The sequence below is a fragment of the Pristiophorus japonicus genome, chromosome 4 (genome assembly GCF_044704955.1).
Source record: "Pristiophorus japonicus isolate sPriJap1 chromosome 4, sPriJap1.hap1, whole genome shotgun sequence".
Taxonomy (NCBI): Eukaryota; Metazoa; Chordata; class Chondrichthyes; family Pristiophoridae; genus Pristiophorus; species Pristiophorus japonicus.
In genome coordinates, this window is record NC_091980.1 from 92,266,795 (window position 1) to 92,281,166 (window position 14,372).

Consider the following 14,372-nt stretch of genomic DNA (forward strand, 5'->3'; position numbering starts at 1 on the left):
AAATGAAAATGGTATTCACCCTAACAACCTGGTAAAGTCGTTGAACTTTTTGCAACACTGTGTGGCAGTTCTGGGCACAGTGTCTGCAGCATTGTCCCTTCACAGTCTCTTAAAAACAGGTAGGAGTGGTCTGGCTCCCCCAGCAAGATGGAGTGAGGACCACCTCCACTCCATTGCGTTCACTGAGGCCTCACTCGCCTCATTGGTGAAGCGCCTGGGATGAAGTGCTGCAGGCAGAGTTTAGGGAGCGAGGAGAGAGATGAAAAAGCAGGACCTCAAAAGGTAATAATCTCCGGATTACTCCCGGTGACACAAGCTAGTGACTATAGAAATAGGATAAATCAGATGACTACATGGCTGGAGAGATGGTGCAGGCGGGAAGGCTTTAGTTTCCTGAGGCATTGGGACCACTTCTGGGGGAGGTGGGACCTGTACAAGCCGGATGGGTTGCATCTCAACAGAGCCGGGACCAATAGCCTCGCTGGGGGGTGGCGGGGTTGCTAGTGCTGTTGGGGAGGGTTTAGACTAGCTTGGCTGGGGTATGGGATCCTGAAAATAGATTCAGTAGGGAGGGGAGTAAACTGCAATTAGAAAGCAAAAGTAAAGAAAGTGAGTTTGAAGGAGAGAGGAAACAAGCAGGAAAAAGGGTAAAAAAAACAAATTTAAAGGCACTTTGTCTAAATGCACGTAGCATTCGTAACAAAATAGATGAGCTAAAGGCAGAAATAGATACAAATGGGTATGATCTGATAGCCATTACAGAGATGTGGTTGCAAGGTGACCGGGACTGGGAATTAAATATTCAGTGGTATTTGACAATCCGGAAGGACAGACAGAAAGGAAAAGGAGGTGGGGTAGCTCTATTGATAAAGGATGGAATCACTGCAATAGTGAGAAACGATATTGGCTCAAATGATCAGAATGTTGAAACAGTTTGAGTGCAGATAAGGAATAATAAGGGGGAAAAAAAGTCACTGGTGGGAATAGTCTATAGGCCCCCTAACAGTAGCAACTTTGTTGGTCGGAGTATAAACCAGGAAATAGTGGGGGCTTGTAAAAAAGGGAACAGCAATAATCATGGGTGATTTTAACCTCCATATTGATTGGACAAATCAAATTGGTCAGGGTAGCCTTCAGGAAGAGTTCATAGAGTGCATAAGGGACGGATTCCTTGAGCAGTATGTATCGGAAACAACCAGGAGGCAGGCTATCTTGGATCTGGTCCTGTGTAATGAGACAGAATTAATAAACAATCTCCTAGTAAAGGATCCCCTTGGAATGAGTGATCATAGCATGGTTGAATTTCTATTCAGATGGAGGGTGAGAAAGTTGGATCTCAAACCAGCGAACAAGCTTAAATAAAGGAGACTATGAAGGTATGAGGGCAGAGTTGGACTCCCAACATAAAGTGGACTGGGAAAATAGATCAAAGTGTAGGACGTTTGATGAACAGTGACATACATTTAAGGAGATAATTCACAACTCTCAAGAAAAATATATTGCAGTGAGGAGGAAAGGGTGTAAAAGAGAGCCATCCCATGGCTAACTAAAGAAATAAAGGACGGTATCCAATTAAAAACAAGGGCATACAAAGTGGCCAAAACTAGTGGGAGGACAGAAGATTGGGAAGCTTTTAAAAGCCAGCAAAGAATGACTAAAAAAAATGATTAAGAAAGGGAAGATAGACTATGAAAGTAAACTAGCACGAAATATAAAAACAAATAGCAAGAGTTTCTATAGGTATATAAAAAGGAAAAAAGAGTGGCTAAAGTAAACGTTGGACCAGGGAATTAGTAATGGGTGGATACGGGGAGCCAGTGGATGTGGTGAATTTAGACTTCCAGAAGGCATTTGACAAGGTGCAACATAAAAGGTTACTGCACAAAATAAAAGTTCACGGGGTTGGGGGTAATATATCCGCATGGATAGAGGATTGGCTAACTAACAGAAAGCAGAGTCGGGATAAATGGTTCATTCTTGGGTTGTCAATCAGTAACGAGTTGGGTGCCACAGGGATCAGTGCTGGGAACCCAACTATTTACAATCTATATGAACAACTTGGAAGAAAGGACCGAGTGTAACGTAGCCAAGTTTGCTGACGATACAAAGATGGAAGGAAAAGCAATGTGTGAGGAGGAGTCAAAAAATCTGCAAAAAGACATAGACAGGCTAAGTGAGTGGGCAAAAATTTAGTAGATAAGAGTATAATGTTGGGAAGTGAGAGGTCATGCACTTTCGCAGGAAAAAAAATCATCGGGCAAGTTATTATTTAAATGGAGAAACATTGCAAAGTGCTGCAGTACAGCGGCACTGGGGGTACTTGTGCATGAAACACAAAAGGTTAGTGTTATATATGCAGACTATAGATATACTCTCTGTGTAGTCACTGTATAGTTGCATAAGATGGAGACTTGTTTACCTGATGTACTATCAATAAGGTTTACACTGTGTTTATACATGCTGGCACCACTAGAGGGTGCAACTGGTGGAGACCAGGGTTTCCTGCACTGGTGGTAGGGGCGGTATAAAAGGGGAGCCATCATGCGGCTGCCTCACTCTGGAGTTTGGAATAAAGGGCCAAGGTCACAACAGTTTGAGTACAACACATTGCCTCGTGGAGTCATTCATAAGTACATTACGGACATAATAGTTAGTATGCAGGTACAGCAATTGATCAGGAAGACCAATGGAATCTTGGCCTTTATTGCAAAGAGGATGGAGTATAAAAGTAGGAAAATCTTGCTACAGTTGTACAGGGTATTGGTGAGGCCACACCTGCAATACTGCGTACAGTTTTGGTTTGCATATTTACGAAAGGATATACTTGCTTTGGAGACTGTTCAGACGTTGATTCCGGAGATAAGGGGGTTAACTTATGAGGAAAGGTTGAGTAGGTTAGGCCTCCACTCATTGGAATTCAGAAGAATGAGAGGTGACCTTGTCGAAATGTATAAGATTATGAGGGGGCTTGACAAGGTGGATGCAGAGGATGTTTCCACTGATAGGTGAGACTAGAACTAGAGGGCATAATCTTATAATAAGGGGCCACCCATTTAAAACTGAGACGAGGAGGAATTTCTCTCAGCGGGTTGTAAAACTGTGGAATTCGCTGCCTCAGAGAGCTGTGGAAGCTGGGACATTGATTAAATTTAAGACATAGATCGACAGTTTCTTAACCGATAAGGGATTATGGGGAGCAGGCAGGGAAGTGGAGCTGAGTCCATGATCAGATTGGCCATGATCATATTAAATGGCGGAGCAGGCTCGAGGGGCCGTATAGCCTACTCCTGCTCCTATTATGTTCTTCCCTCCTGCTGCTCCATCTCTACAGGAGTTGCTGAAGTGGGATGGTTTATATGCGCACACTCAAATGCATTAGCGTTTGCGACTGGCAAAAAAAATTGTGAATGTGCAAAATGGCCGCCTCCTTTAACGACACAAGTTTCAGTCCAAAGTGAAATTCCTGACTTAACGCCAACGCTCCTCCAACTTACTTTTTCGCCGAAACTTGCAATCAAAGGCGCAAACTATTTTCAGGAGATAACTTTAAAACCGCACTGCGATGAACGCCCCAAAATCCAAAAAGCCCAAAATCCAGCCGTACGTGCATAAACTCAATCCCAGTTATTTAGTGACTCCAGGCATGATTGACGATGGAATTACCCAATCATCTCCATTCTGGCTGGGACTTGTGGTGTCACTATATGTAACCTAAAAATAAAGCCTGACCTCAGGGGCACTAAAGCATATGGAATGATTCATCGAAGGTCTCAAATGAAACTCGAAATAAGTGTGAAGATGGCTGTGGTTGTTGGAGGCCAGTGATCTCAGCCCCAGGACATTGACGCAGGTGTTCCTCAGGGCAGTGTCCTTGGTCCAACAATGTTCAGCTGCTTCATCAATGACCTTCCCTCCAGCACAAGGTGAGAAGTGGGGATGTTTGCTGATGATTGCAGTGTTCTGTTCCATTCACAACTCCTCCGATATTGAAACAGTCCATGCCCGCATGCAGCAAAACCTGGACAACATTCAGGCTTGGGCTGATACGTGGCGCGAATGTTACATGCCGCTTAAGTGCCAGGCAATGACCATCTCCAATAAGAGAAAGTCTAACCACCTCCCCATGACATATAATGACATTACCATCAACATCTTGAGGGTCACCATTGACCAGAAACTTAACTGGACCAGCCACATGAATACTGTGGCTACAAGAGCAGGTCAGAGGCTGGGTACTCTGTGCCGAGTGGCTCACCTCCTGACTCCCCAATGCCTTTCCACCATCTATAAGGCACAAGTCAGGAGTGTGATGGAATATTCTCAACTTGCCTGGATGGGTGCAGCTCCAACAACTCTGGAGCTCAACACCATCCAGGACAAAGCAGCTCGCTTGATTAGTACCCCATCCACCACCTTAAACAGACCATCCCTCCACCACTGGCGCACCATGGCTGCAGTGTATACCATCTACAAGATAGAAACATAGAAAATAGGTGCAGGAGTAGGCCATTCGGCCCTTCGAGCCTGCACCGCCATTCAATGAGTTCATGGCTGAACATGCAACTTCAGTACCCCATTCCTGCTTTCTTGCCATACCCCCTGATTCCCCCTTGTAGTAAGGACTACATCTAACTCCCCCTTGAACACACCCAGTGAACTGGCCTCAACAACTTTCTGTGGCAGACAATTCCACAGGCCCACCACTCTCTGGGTGAAGAAGCCTCTCCCCATCTCGGTCCCAAATGGCCCACCCCCATCCCTAGACCGTGACCCCTGGTTCTGGACCTCCCCAACATTAATAAGAACATAAGAACATAATAATTAGGAACAGGAGTAGGCCATCTAGCCCCTCGAGCCTGCTCCGCCACCCAACAAGATCATGGCTGATCTGGCTGTGGATTCAGCTCCACTTACCCGCCCGCTCCCCATAACCCTTAATTCCCTTATTGGTTAAAAATCTATCTATCTGTGATTTGAATACATTCAATGAGCTAGCCTCAACTGCTTCCTTGGGCAGAGAATTCCACAGATTCACAACCGTCTGGGAGAAGAAATTCCTTCTCAACTCGGTTTTAAATTGGCTCCCCCGTATTTTGAGGCTGTGCCCCCTCGTTCTAGTCTCCCCGACCAGCGGAAACAACCTCTCTGCCTCTATCCTGTCTATCCCCTTCATTATTTTAAATGTTTCTTCTGAACTCCAACGAGTAAAGACCCAGTCTACTCAATCTATCATCATAAGGTAACCCCCTCATCTCCGGAATCAGCCTAGTGAATCGTCTCTGTACCCCTTCCAAAGATATTATATCCTTCCTTAAGTAAGGTGACCAAAACTGCACGCAGTACTCCAGGTACGGCCTCACCAATACCCTGTACAGTTGCAGCAGGACCTCCCTGCTTTTGTACTCCATCCCTCTTGCAATGAAGGCCAACATTCCATTCGCCTTCCTGATTACCTGCTGCACCTGCAAACTAACTTTTTGGGAAGAGTTTCATGCACAAGGACCCCCAGGTCCCTCTGCACCGCAGCATGGTGTAATTTCTCCCCATTCAAATAATATTCCCTTTTACAAGATGCGCTTTAGAAACTCGCCAATGCTTCTTCGACAGCACCTCCCAAACCACGACCTCTACCACCTACAAGGACAAGGGCAGCAGGAACATGGGAACACCACTACCTATAAGATCCTCGCCAAGGCACACACCATCCTGATTTGAAAATATATCGCCATTCCTTCATTGCCACTGGGTCAAAATCCTGTAATTCCCTACCTAACAGCACTGTGGGAGTATCTTCACTACACAGACTAGAGCGGTTCAAAAAGGCAGTACAGCACCACCTTCTGAAGGGCAATCCGGGATAGGCAATAAATGCTGGCCTTGCCAGCGACGCCCACATCCCGTGAATGAAAAAAAAACTGAGTGCTGTTTTCTTTTGGACTCACCTGACCGTGTTATAACTTATCTCCTTCTTCAATCCAGCTGAGCTTTCTCTATGTTCACACAGTCTAACTTACACCCTTGTGCTCTGGTTCAGTGGGAACTGTTGTAATTGGAATCTCACAATTTTGACAAATCAGGTAAATCAAACAAGAACTTTTAGCCTTTAGTTGAGTCTGCTACACTGGATCAACTTAGTTTTAATCTTCCAACACTAAGCATCTTGGAGTCACCAATACCTCAAAGAGACCCCGCTTATCATCATCTCCATTCCCAACCCATTCCAGAGGATATACACTAGTTGGTCATTGGGCAACCAACAAGCACAGATTTGCGCTCTTGCAAATTCCTTCTGAGTGGCGTGGTGAGCACCACAACTCAGTATAAAACGTGAGTGTATTTACTTCATTTTCCGAATGGCCTGTTTCTATGTTCAATATTCTATGTAATCTATGAAGATAATCCATAACTCACAAAAACAGATTAACTGACCATTTATCTCATTTACTGTTTGTGGGATCTTGCTGAGCAAATTGGCTACCATTTTTGCCTACATAACAAGTGTGCACTTCAAAAATAATTACTGTATATACTCGCGTATCATGCGACTTTTGAAGACCTAAATTGTAACCTAAATTTGGGGGGTAGCATGATACGCGAGATACAAAATTTGCGGGTGTGAAGTGCTGGCCAAGATTAGGCTGTTAGGCTGTTGAGCAGACGGTATCCACGCTGAATCTTGGCAGGTATCTCCTGGGCTGGATTGCAGCCTCTATTGTCACTTGTACTGTATCTTTGCTGTGGTCTAGAGATCGCCACCCACAACTCCCTCTGAAGTTTGCTGCATTATTAGAGGCTTTAACAATCAAATCTCCATCTATCTCAGCCCATGCTTCTTTTATCCGCAAACACAGTAGAAGCAAATCCGGAGCCTTCATATTCCCTCCCTTCGTAAATGATTTCTCTCCTTCCATCATCCAGTCATTCCATTTCTTTCTTATATTGTCTTTAAATGGCTTATTAATGGATACGTCCAGTGGCTGAACGACGCTAGTCAAGCCAGCTGGAATGATTACTATATCGGTGTTCGATTCGCGAACAGCTTTCACAACAGAATCCACTCGATGTTTCATGATTCGGTTGTTAAGGTCTGTATTCGATCGTTGTTATGTGTTAGGGTACTTGTTACGTGTTGGGTACTTGTTAAACTTGTTTGAAAGCCTAGCCTAGCGGCATCTGGTATCTCAAAAAAGTGACTCGCATGATACATGAGATATATGATAAAATCATGTTTTGGGAACGAAAATTTAGGGGTCGCATGATACGTGAGATCGTAGGATACGCGAGTATATACGGTAATTGGAATTACTTTGTGACTTCCCAGGACGTAAAAGTAGCTGTATAAATTAACGGAGACTTAATTACCCCAACTGTATGATTCTTGACTGTCAAACAAACCATCTCTTCCCCCCCCCCAAAATGTATATACCTAATAACCAAAAGTGAAAAAAAACTTTTTTTTTTTAAATGGGTCTACTCCCAGGTGAATCTTTAATTCCTGGAGAGTCCAGGACAACTCTGGAGGGTTGGCAACCATAGAAACATAGAAAATAGGTGCAGGAGTAGGCCATTCGCCCCTTCTAGCCTGCACCGCCATTCAATGAGTTCATGGCTGAACGTGCAACTTCAGTACCCCATTCCTGCTTTCTCGCCATACCCCTTGATCCCCCTAGTAGTAAGGACTTCATCTAACTCCTTTTTGAATATATTTAGTGAATTGGCCTCAACAACTTTCTGTGGTAGAGAATTCCACAGGTTCACCACTCTCTGGGTGAAGAAGTTTCTCCTCATCTCGGTCCTAAATGGCTTACCCCTTATCCTTAGACTGTGACCCCTGGTTCTGGACTTCCCCAACAGTGGGAACATTCTTCCTGCATCTAACCTGTCTAACCCCGTCAGAATTTTAAAAGTTTCTATGAGGTCCCCTCTCATTCTTCTGAACTCCAATGAATACAAGCCCAGTTGATCCAGTCTTTCTTGATAGGTCAGTCCCGCCATCCCGGGAATCAGTCTGGTGAACCTTCGCTGCACTCCCTCAATAGCAAGAATGTCCTTCCTCAGGTTAGGAGACCAAAACTGTACACAATACTCCAGGTGTGGCCTCACCAAGGCCCTGTACAACTGTAGCAACACCTCCCTGCCCCTGTACTCAAATCCCCTCGCTATGAAGGCCAGCATGCCATTTGCTTTCTTAACCGCCTGCTGTACCTGCATGCCAACCTTCAATGACTGATGTACCATGACACCCAGGTCTCTTTGCACCTCCCCTTTTCCTAATCTGTCACCATTCAGATAATAATCTGTCTCTCTGTTTTTACCACCAAAGTGGATAACCTCACATTTATCCACATTATACTTCATCTGCCATGCATTTGCCCACTCACCTAACCTATCCAAGTCGCTCTGCAGCCTCATGGCATCCTCCTCGCAGCTCACACTGCCACCCAACTTAGTGTCATCCGCAAATTTGGAGATACTACATTTAATCCCCTCATCTAAATCATTAATGTACAGTGTAAACAGCTGGGGCCCCAGCACAGAACCTTGCGGTACCCCACTAGTCACTGCCTGCCATTCTGAAAAGTACCCATTTACTCCTACTCTTTGCTTCCTGTCTGACAACCAGTTCTCAATCCATGTCAGCACACTACCCCCAATCCCTTTAACTTTGCACATTAATCTCTTGTGTGGGACCTTGTCGAAAGCCTTCTGAAAGTCCAAATACACCACATCAACTGGTTCTCCCTTGTCCACTCTACTGGAAACATCCTCAAAAAATTCCAGAAGATTTGTCAAGCATGATTTCCCTTTCACAAATCCATGCTGACTTGGACCTATCATGTCACCTCTTTCCAAATGCGCTGCTATGACATCCTTAATAATTGATTCCATCATTTTACCCACTACCGATGTCAGGCTGACCGGTCTATAATTCCTCCTTGATGCTGGTGTCCCATCGGTTTCCCTCAATCCTCTCTCAGGTTAATGGCTGACAGGTGTGGCTCAGATCATTCTCACTCCCCAGGTCGCTGATCAGATTATGTGTGTGGAGGCGCGTGTCCGCCCGACCACTGCCGATACCACCTTGCTCCCTCGTGACGGGGACCCCTGCAGGGCGCGTGCCCCCACGTGGCCGGGTTGGTCGGGCTCGCGCGCTGTCAGGATCAGCACTTCCGGGTGAAGTGGTGTCTCGAGCTGGAGCGCGGGCTCGGACTGATTGAGATCGAAGGAGACCGTTTGCGGTGAGTGAGCGACCGTTAAATGTCGTTAAAAAGCCGGCGGCGTGGGCTCGTGGCCGCAGCACTGCGGGGCGGCGGAGCACGGAGGGACACGGTTGGGGTAGGCAGGTGAGGGGTATTGGATGGATGGATGTCCTCGCGGAGGAGGGATTTCCCCTACCGACCGGCTGCCAGAAATGGATGGGATTGAAGGAGCGAAGCGGGACTGAGAAGCAGCAACCCCCGGGGTGTCAGTCACCCCCTGGTGCTGAGTGATTTTATTATCGGGGTAAATGGACACTGGGAGCCCGGGATTCCCATAGTCACCGGTGGAGTCGACTGCTAACCGGTCAATAAATCAAATGAGCCGGCCTCAAAATGAAAGGATTTCTCGCTCCTTTTTGATTTATTTCCCGTTTGCTTGCTGATGGTGTAGAATGAATGTTTCCAATGCAGCTCTGTGTGTGTGAGTGTGTGCAGTAAAGATTGGACGTGATGTAACGGATGGCTTCGGTTCATTTTTTTTGTATGGTTGCAGTCAGAGCTTGCAACGGCAGTGAGATTCCCCCAGCATCAGGCAGTTTTGACAGAATGTCGCTGTCGCAGAAACCGTGCAGGCAATTTAACTTTAACGCGTGTTACAAGTGATCGCATGCTGATGGCATACGTGTCGCAGAAACACTTACTGACTACAGATTTTTTTTTTCTGGGGTCCCGGCAAACTATACAGCGGTGCACAGGTTTTAATATTTCTGATGCAATGATTTTTCGAATGGCATCAAAGATGATTGCATCAGAGAGGAAAATGCATTCCAGAAGTTTGTAATCTATTAGGAAGATAACATTGACAAGCAGGCTTTATGTTTACAGTAGTTGGTGTGATATTGTTGACTTTATTTCTAGCGTGTTTCCCTCGGCAATACTGTAATTGCATTCTAAATAAAATGTTGGTGCTGTTTTCTGTTCATATTTGAACATGAGGGACTTGTTACTTGACAGTAAAACGATAGTTCTGAACACCTTGTGGTGTTGCTGACTGTTCATATTTGACTCTTGTGCAGTCAATGCCAAATTAAACATTAGCTCATGTTATCACGAATTAAGCTTTGCGGTGCCCCACAAATGGCTTGTTATTTAATCGTGTATATTTTACAATGTACTTTGCGTTCAATGCAACATACAGGCTGTTTAATTCAAAGTTTTTGGATTGAAAAAATACATTTTCCACATTTAAATTAAGCAAGGCAAATAATGCAAAGTAGGAATTTAGTGCTTAAGAGGTAATTTGAATTAAGTAATTGAGTTAAGAGGATTGGACTAATCACAAAAGCTATGGTTCAACCATTTAAGGACACAAAGTATGGGAAAATGCCATTTAGCATTTCTCTATGCATGTTCTCGCCAGACTGTATACTGTTTCTCCATTTTAATATCCTCCAGTTTTGAGGATATAGCTCCTGTATTTCATTTTTGACTGCTGAAGAGATTTGCATATAGGTGGTTAAAAATTGATTTGTTCAAACATTGTTCCTAAAAAAGGATGAACTATTGATTCTTGGCTGTGGCCTGTAAATTTAAGATTTCATTTTTTCACGGGACATTCGTACCAATCTGCATCACATGACCAGATTTCACATTGTTGCCATCCCCTCAAGTCAAATTTAGGACATTTTTTGCAACTGACATGAAGAATTTCTCAATACCTAGTGAAACTGACATGAAGCTAGAAAACATAAAACTAATGTTTGTCATTAATAAACCACAGTGACTAGTCAACAGATTTTTTTCTACTTCGTGCTGAGTTGGATAACTATTTTTATATATCAACTCGCTTTCTATTTGTGGATCAACTTCAAAGACGTACAGTCAGCTAAGGTTGGTGTTTTATCTCAGTCTGATCTGAAAGTTGTCTACAAACTACTGGCCCACTCTTAGAAGAGCAAGATATCTTAATGTGTATTTAAATTGCAGCTTTATCATCAATGTGAAGAAATTTCCACTCTGCACCTGTGCTAAATTTACTGTGCAACTCTCGAGCCACATAGTGATCCTGGAGCGAAACAAGTGAGCTTTCTTGGAGCGTGTAGTTGCATACTGCCACCAATTACATATAATTACATTGAATCTACAGCACAGTAACAGACTATTTGACCTAAGTAGTCTATACCTGTATTTATACTCTACATGAGCATCCTCCCACTCGAGTAACCTTTTCCCACCCTTGCCCCATGTCTCTCTATTCCTTTCTATTTCTTTAGCGGCACCTCCCAAACCTGTGACCTCGACTGCCTAAAAGGACAAGGACAAGGGCAGCAGGCGCAAGGGAACACCATCACTTCCAGGTTCCCCTCCAAGTCACACACCATCTTGACTTGGAAATATATTGCTGTTCCTTCATTGGCACTGGGTCAGAATCTTAGAACTCCCTCTCTAACAGGCTGCAACAGTGCTGGAAGGCAGCTCACCAACACCTTCTTGAGGGCAATAAAATACTGGCCTTGCCAGTGATGCCCATATCCCATGAACAAATGAAAAGAAAATATTCCATTCTGCCTCAATAATGCATCAACTGCCCCCCCCCCCCCCCCCGCCACTTAAATGTGTCAATGATATCTGCTTCAACCACTCAATGTGGCAGCAAGTTCCACCTTCTCACCACTCTCGGTCCTTACAGACTACCACCCAATCTCCAGCCTCCCTTTCCTCTTCAAAATCCTTGAACGTGTTGTCACCTCCCAAATCCGTGACCATCTTTAACGCGACTCTATGTTTGAACCTCTTCAATCGGGTTTCCGCCCATGACACAGCACTGAAACAGCCCTAAACAAAGCTATAGATGACATCTTCTGTGACTGATCGTGGCGCACTATATTTCCTCATTTTTCTCGACCTCTCTGCAGCCTTTGACAGGGTCGGCAATGTCATCCTCCAATACCTCTCCTCTGTTGCCTAGGTGTGTTAGACTGCATTGCTTGGTTCCATTTTTACATATCCACTCATAGTCAGAGAATCTCTGGCAGTGGCTTCTCTTCCTGTCCCAGCACTGTTATCTCTGGAGCTTATCAAGGATCTATCCATGTTCCCCTCCTATTTATGACCTATATGCTGGCCCTCAGTGATATCATCCAAAGACATGATTTCAGGTTCCATATATGCACTGACGTTGCCCAGCTCTACCTCACCACCACCTCTCTCGTCCCCTCCATTGTCTCTGCGTTGTCAGTCTGCTTGCCCAACATCCATTCCTGGATGAACTGCAGTTTCCTCCAATTAAACATTATTAAGACCAAAGCCATTTTCTTGGGCCTGGCTCCCAACAGTAACTTCGTTCCTTGCTTGTGTTGCCTCCAGACTCAACTATTCCAATGCTGTCCTGGCCGGCATTCCATCTTTCACCCTTTTTTTTCATTCATTCACGGAATATGGGCGTCGCTGACAAGGCTGGCATTTATTGCCCATCTCTAATTGCCCTCGAGAAGGTGCTGGTGAGCCACCGAATTGAAACGCTGTAGTCCATGTGGTGAAGGTACTCCCACAGTGCTCTTGCGTAGGGAGTTCCAGGATTTTGACCAGCGACGATGAAAGAACGGCGATATATTTCCAAGTCAGGATGGTGTGTGACTTGGAGGGGAACTTGGAGGTGGTGGTGTTCCCATGTGCCTGCTGCCCTTGTCCTTCTAGGTGGTAGAGGTTGTGGGTTTGGGAGGTGCTGTCGAAGAAGCCTTGGTAGTGGTGGAGGGAGTGAATGTTTAAGGTGGTTGATGGGGTGCCATTCAGTCGAGCTGCTTTGTCCTGGATGCTGTTGAGCTTTGAGTGTTAATGGAGCTGCACTCATCCAGGCAAGTGGAGAGTATTCCATCACACTCCTGACTTGTGCCTTGTAGATGTTGGAAAGGCTTTGGTAAGTCAGGAGGTGAGTCACTCTGCAGAATACCGAGCCTCTGACCTCTTGTAGCCACGATTTTTATGTGGCTGCTCCAGTTAAGTTTCTGGTCAATGGTGACCTCCAGCATGTTAGTGGTAGGGCATTCGACAATGGTAATGCCACTGAATGTCAAGGGGAGGTGGTTAGACTTTCTCTTGTTGGCGATGGCCATGGCCTGGCACTTGTATGATACGAATGTTACCTGCTACTTATCAGCCAAGGCGCAATGTTGTCCAGGTCTTGCTGCATGCTGATGCGGACTGCTTCATTATTTGAGGATGCAAATGGAGCCGAACACTGCAGTCATCAGTGACCATCCCTACTACTTAAATAAAAATTAATCCCGGGAGGTGGGCATCACTGGCAAGGCCACCATTTATATTCCCATCCCTAATTGCCCTTTAGAATGTGGTGGTGAGCCGCCTTTTTGATCCGCTTTTGTCTGTGTGGTGAAGGTACTCTCAGTGCTGTTAGGGAGGGAGTTCCAGGATTTTGATCCAGCGACGATGAACGAAAGGCAAAATATTTCCAAGTCAGGATGGTGTGTAACTTGATGGGGACCTTGCAGGTGATTGTGTTCCTATGCACCTGCTGCCCTTGTCCTTCACTGTGGGTTTCGGAGGTGCTGTTGAAGAAACCTTGGTGAGTTCTTGCAGTGCATCTTGTAGATGGTACACACTGCAGCCGCAGTGCGCCAGTGGTGGAGGGAGTGAATGTTTAAGATAGTGGGTGGGGTGCCAAACAAGTGGACTGCTTTGTCCTATATGATGTTGAGCTTCTTGAGTGTTGTTGGGACACTCATCACAGAATACCCAGACTCTGACCTGCCGTTGGGGCCACAGTATTTATGTGGCTGGTCCAGTTAAGTTTCTGGTCAATGTTGTTCCCCAGGATGTTGATGGTGGGGGATTCGGTGATGGTAATGCCGTTGAATAACCATGGGCAGTGGTTAGACTTTCGCTTGTTAGAGATAGTTATTGCCTGGCACTTGTGTGGCACGGATGTTACTTGCCACTTATCAGCCAAGCCTGAATGACGTCCAGGTCTTGCTGCATGCGGGCAAGGAATACTTCATTATCTGAGGAGTTGTGAATGGAACTAAACCCTGTGCAATCATCAGTGAAGATCCCCACTTCTGATCTTGTGGTGGACGGAAGGTCACTGATGAAGCAGCTGAAGATGGTTGGGCTGAGGACACTGCCCTGAGGAACTCCTGCAGCGATGTTCTGGGG

At 45.4% G+C, this 14,372-nt stretch overlaps 2 protein-coding genes across 3 annotated transcripts in view; one reads left to right on the plus strand and one right to left on the minus strand.

The window, feature by feature from the left end:
* Nucleotides 1-9,068, minus strand: part of LOC139262992 (D(1) dopamine receptor-like) — a 167,081-nt gene extending 158,013 nt beyond the window's left edge. For both annotated transcript variants that reach the window (XM_070878416.1, XM_070878414.1), the window contains exon 1: nt 8,898-9,068. The gene's annotated coding sequence lies outside the window, so the exon portion shown is untranslated. The remainder of the gene's footprint in view (nt 1-8,897) is intronic.
* A 95-nt stretch (nt 9,069-9,163) lies between these two features.
* LOC139262119 (sideroflexin-1) overlaps nt 9,164-14,372 on the plus strand; it is a 141,950-nt gene continuing 136,741 nt past the window's right edge. The window contains exon 1 of the mRNA XM_070877269.1: nt 9,164-9,239. The gene's annotated coding sequence lies outside the window, so the exon portion shown is untranslated. The remainder of the gene's footprint in view (nt 9,240-14,372) is intronic.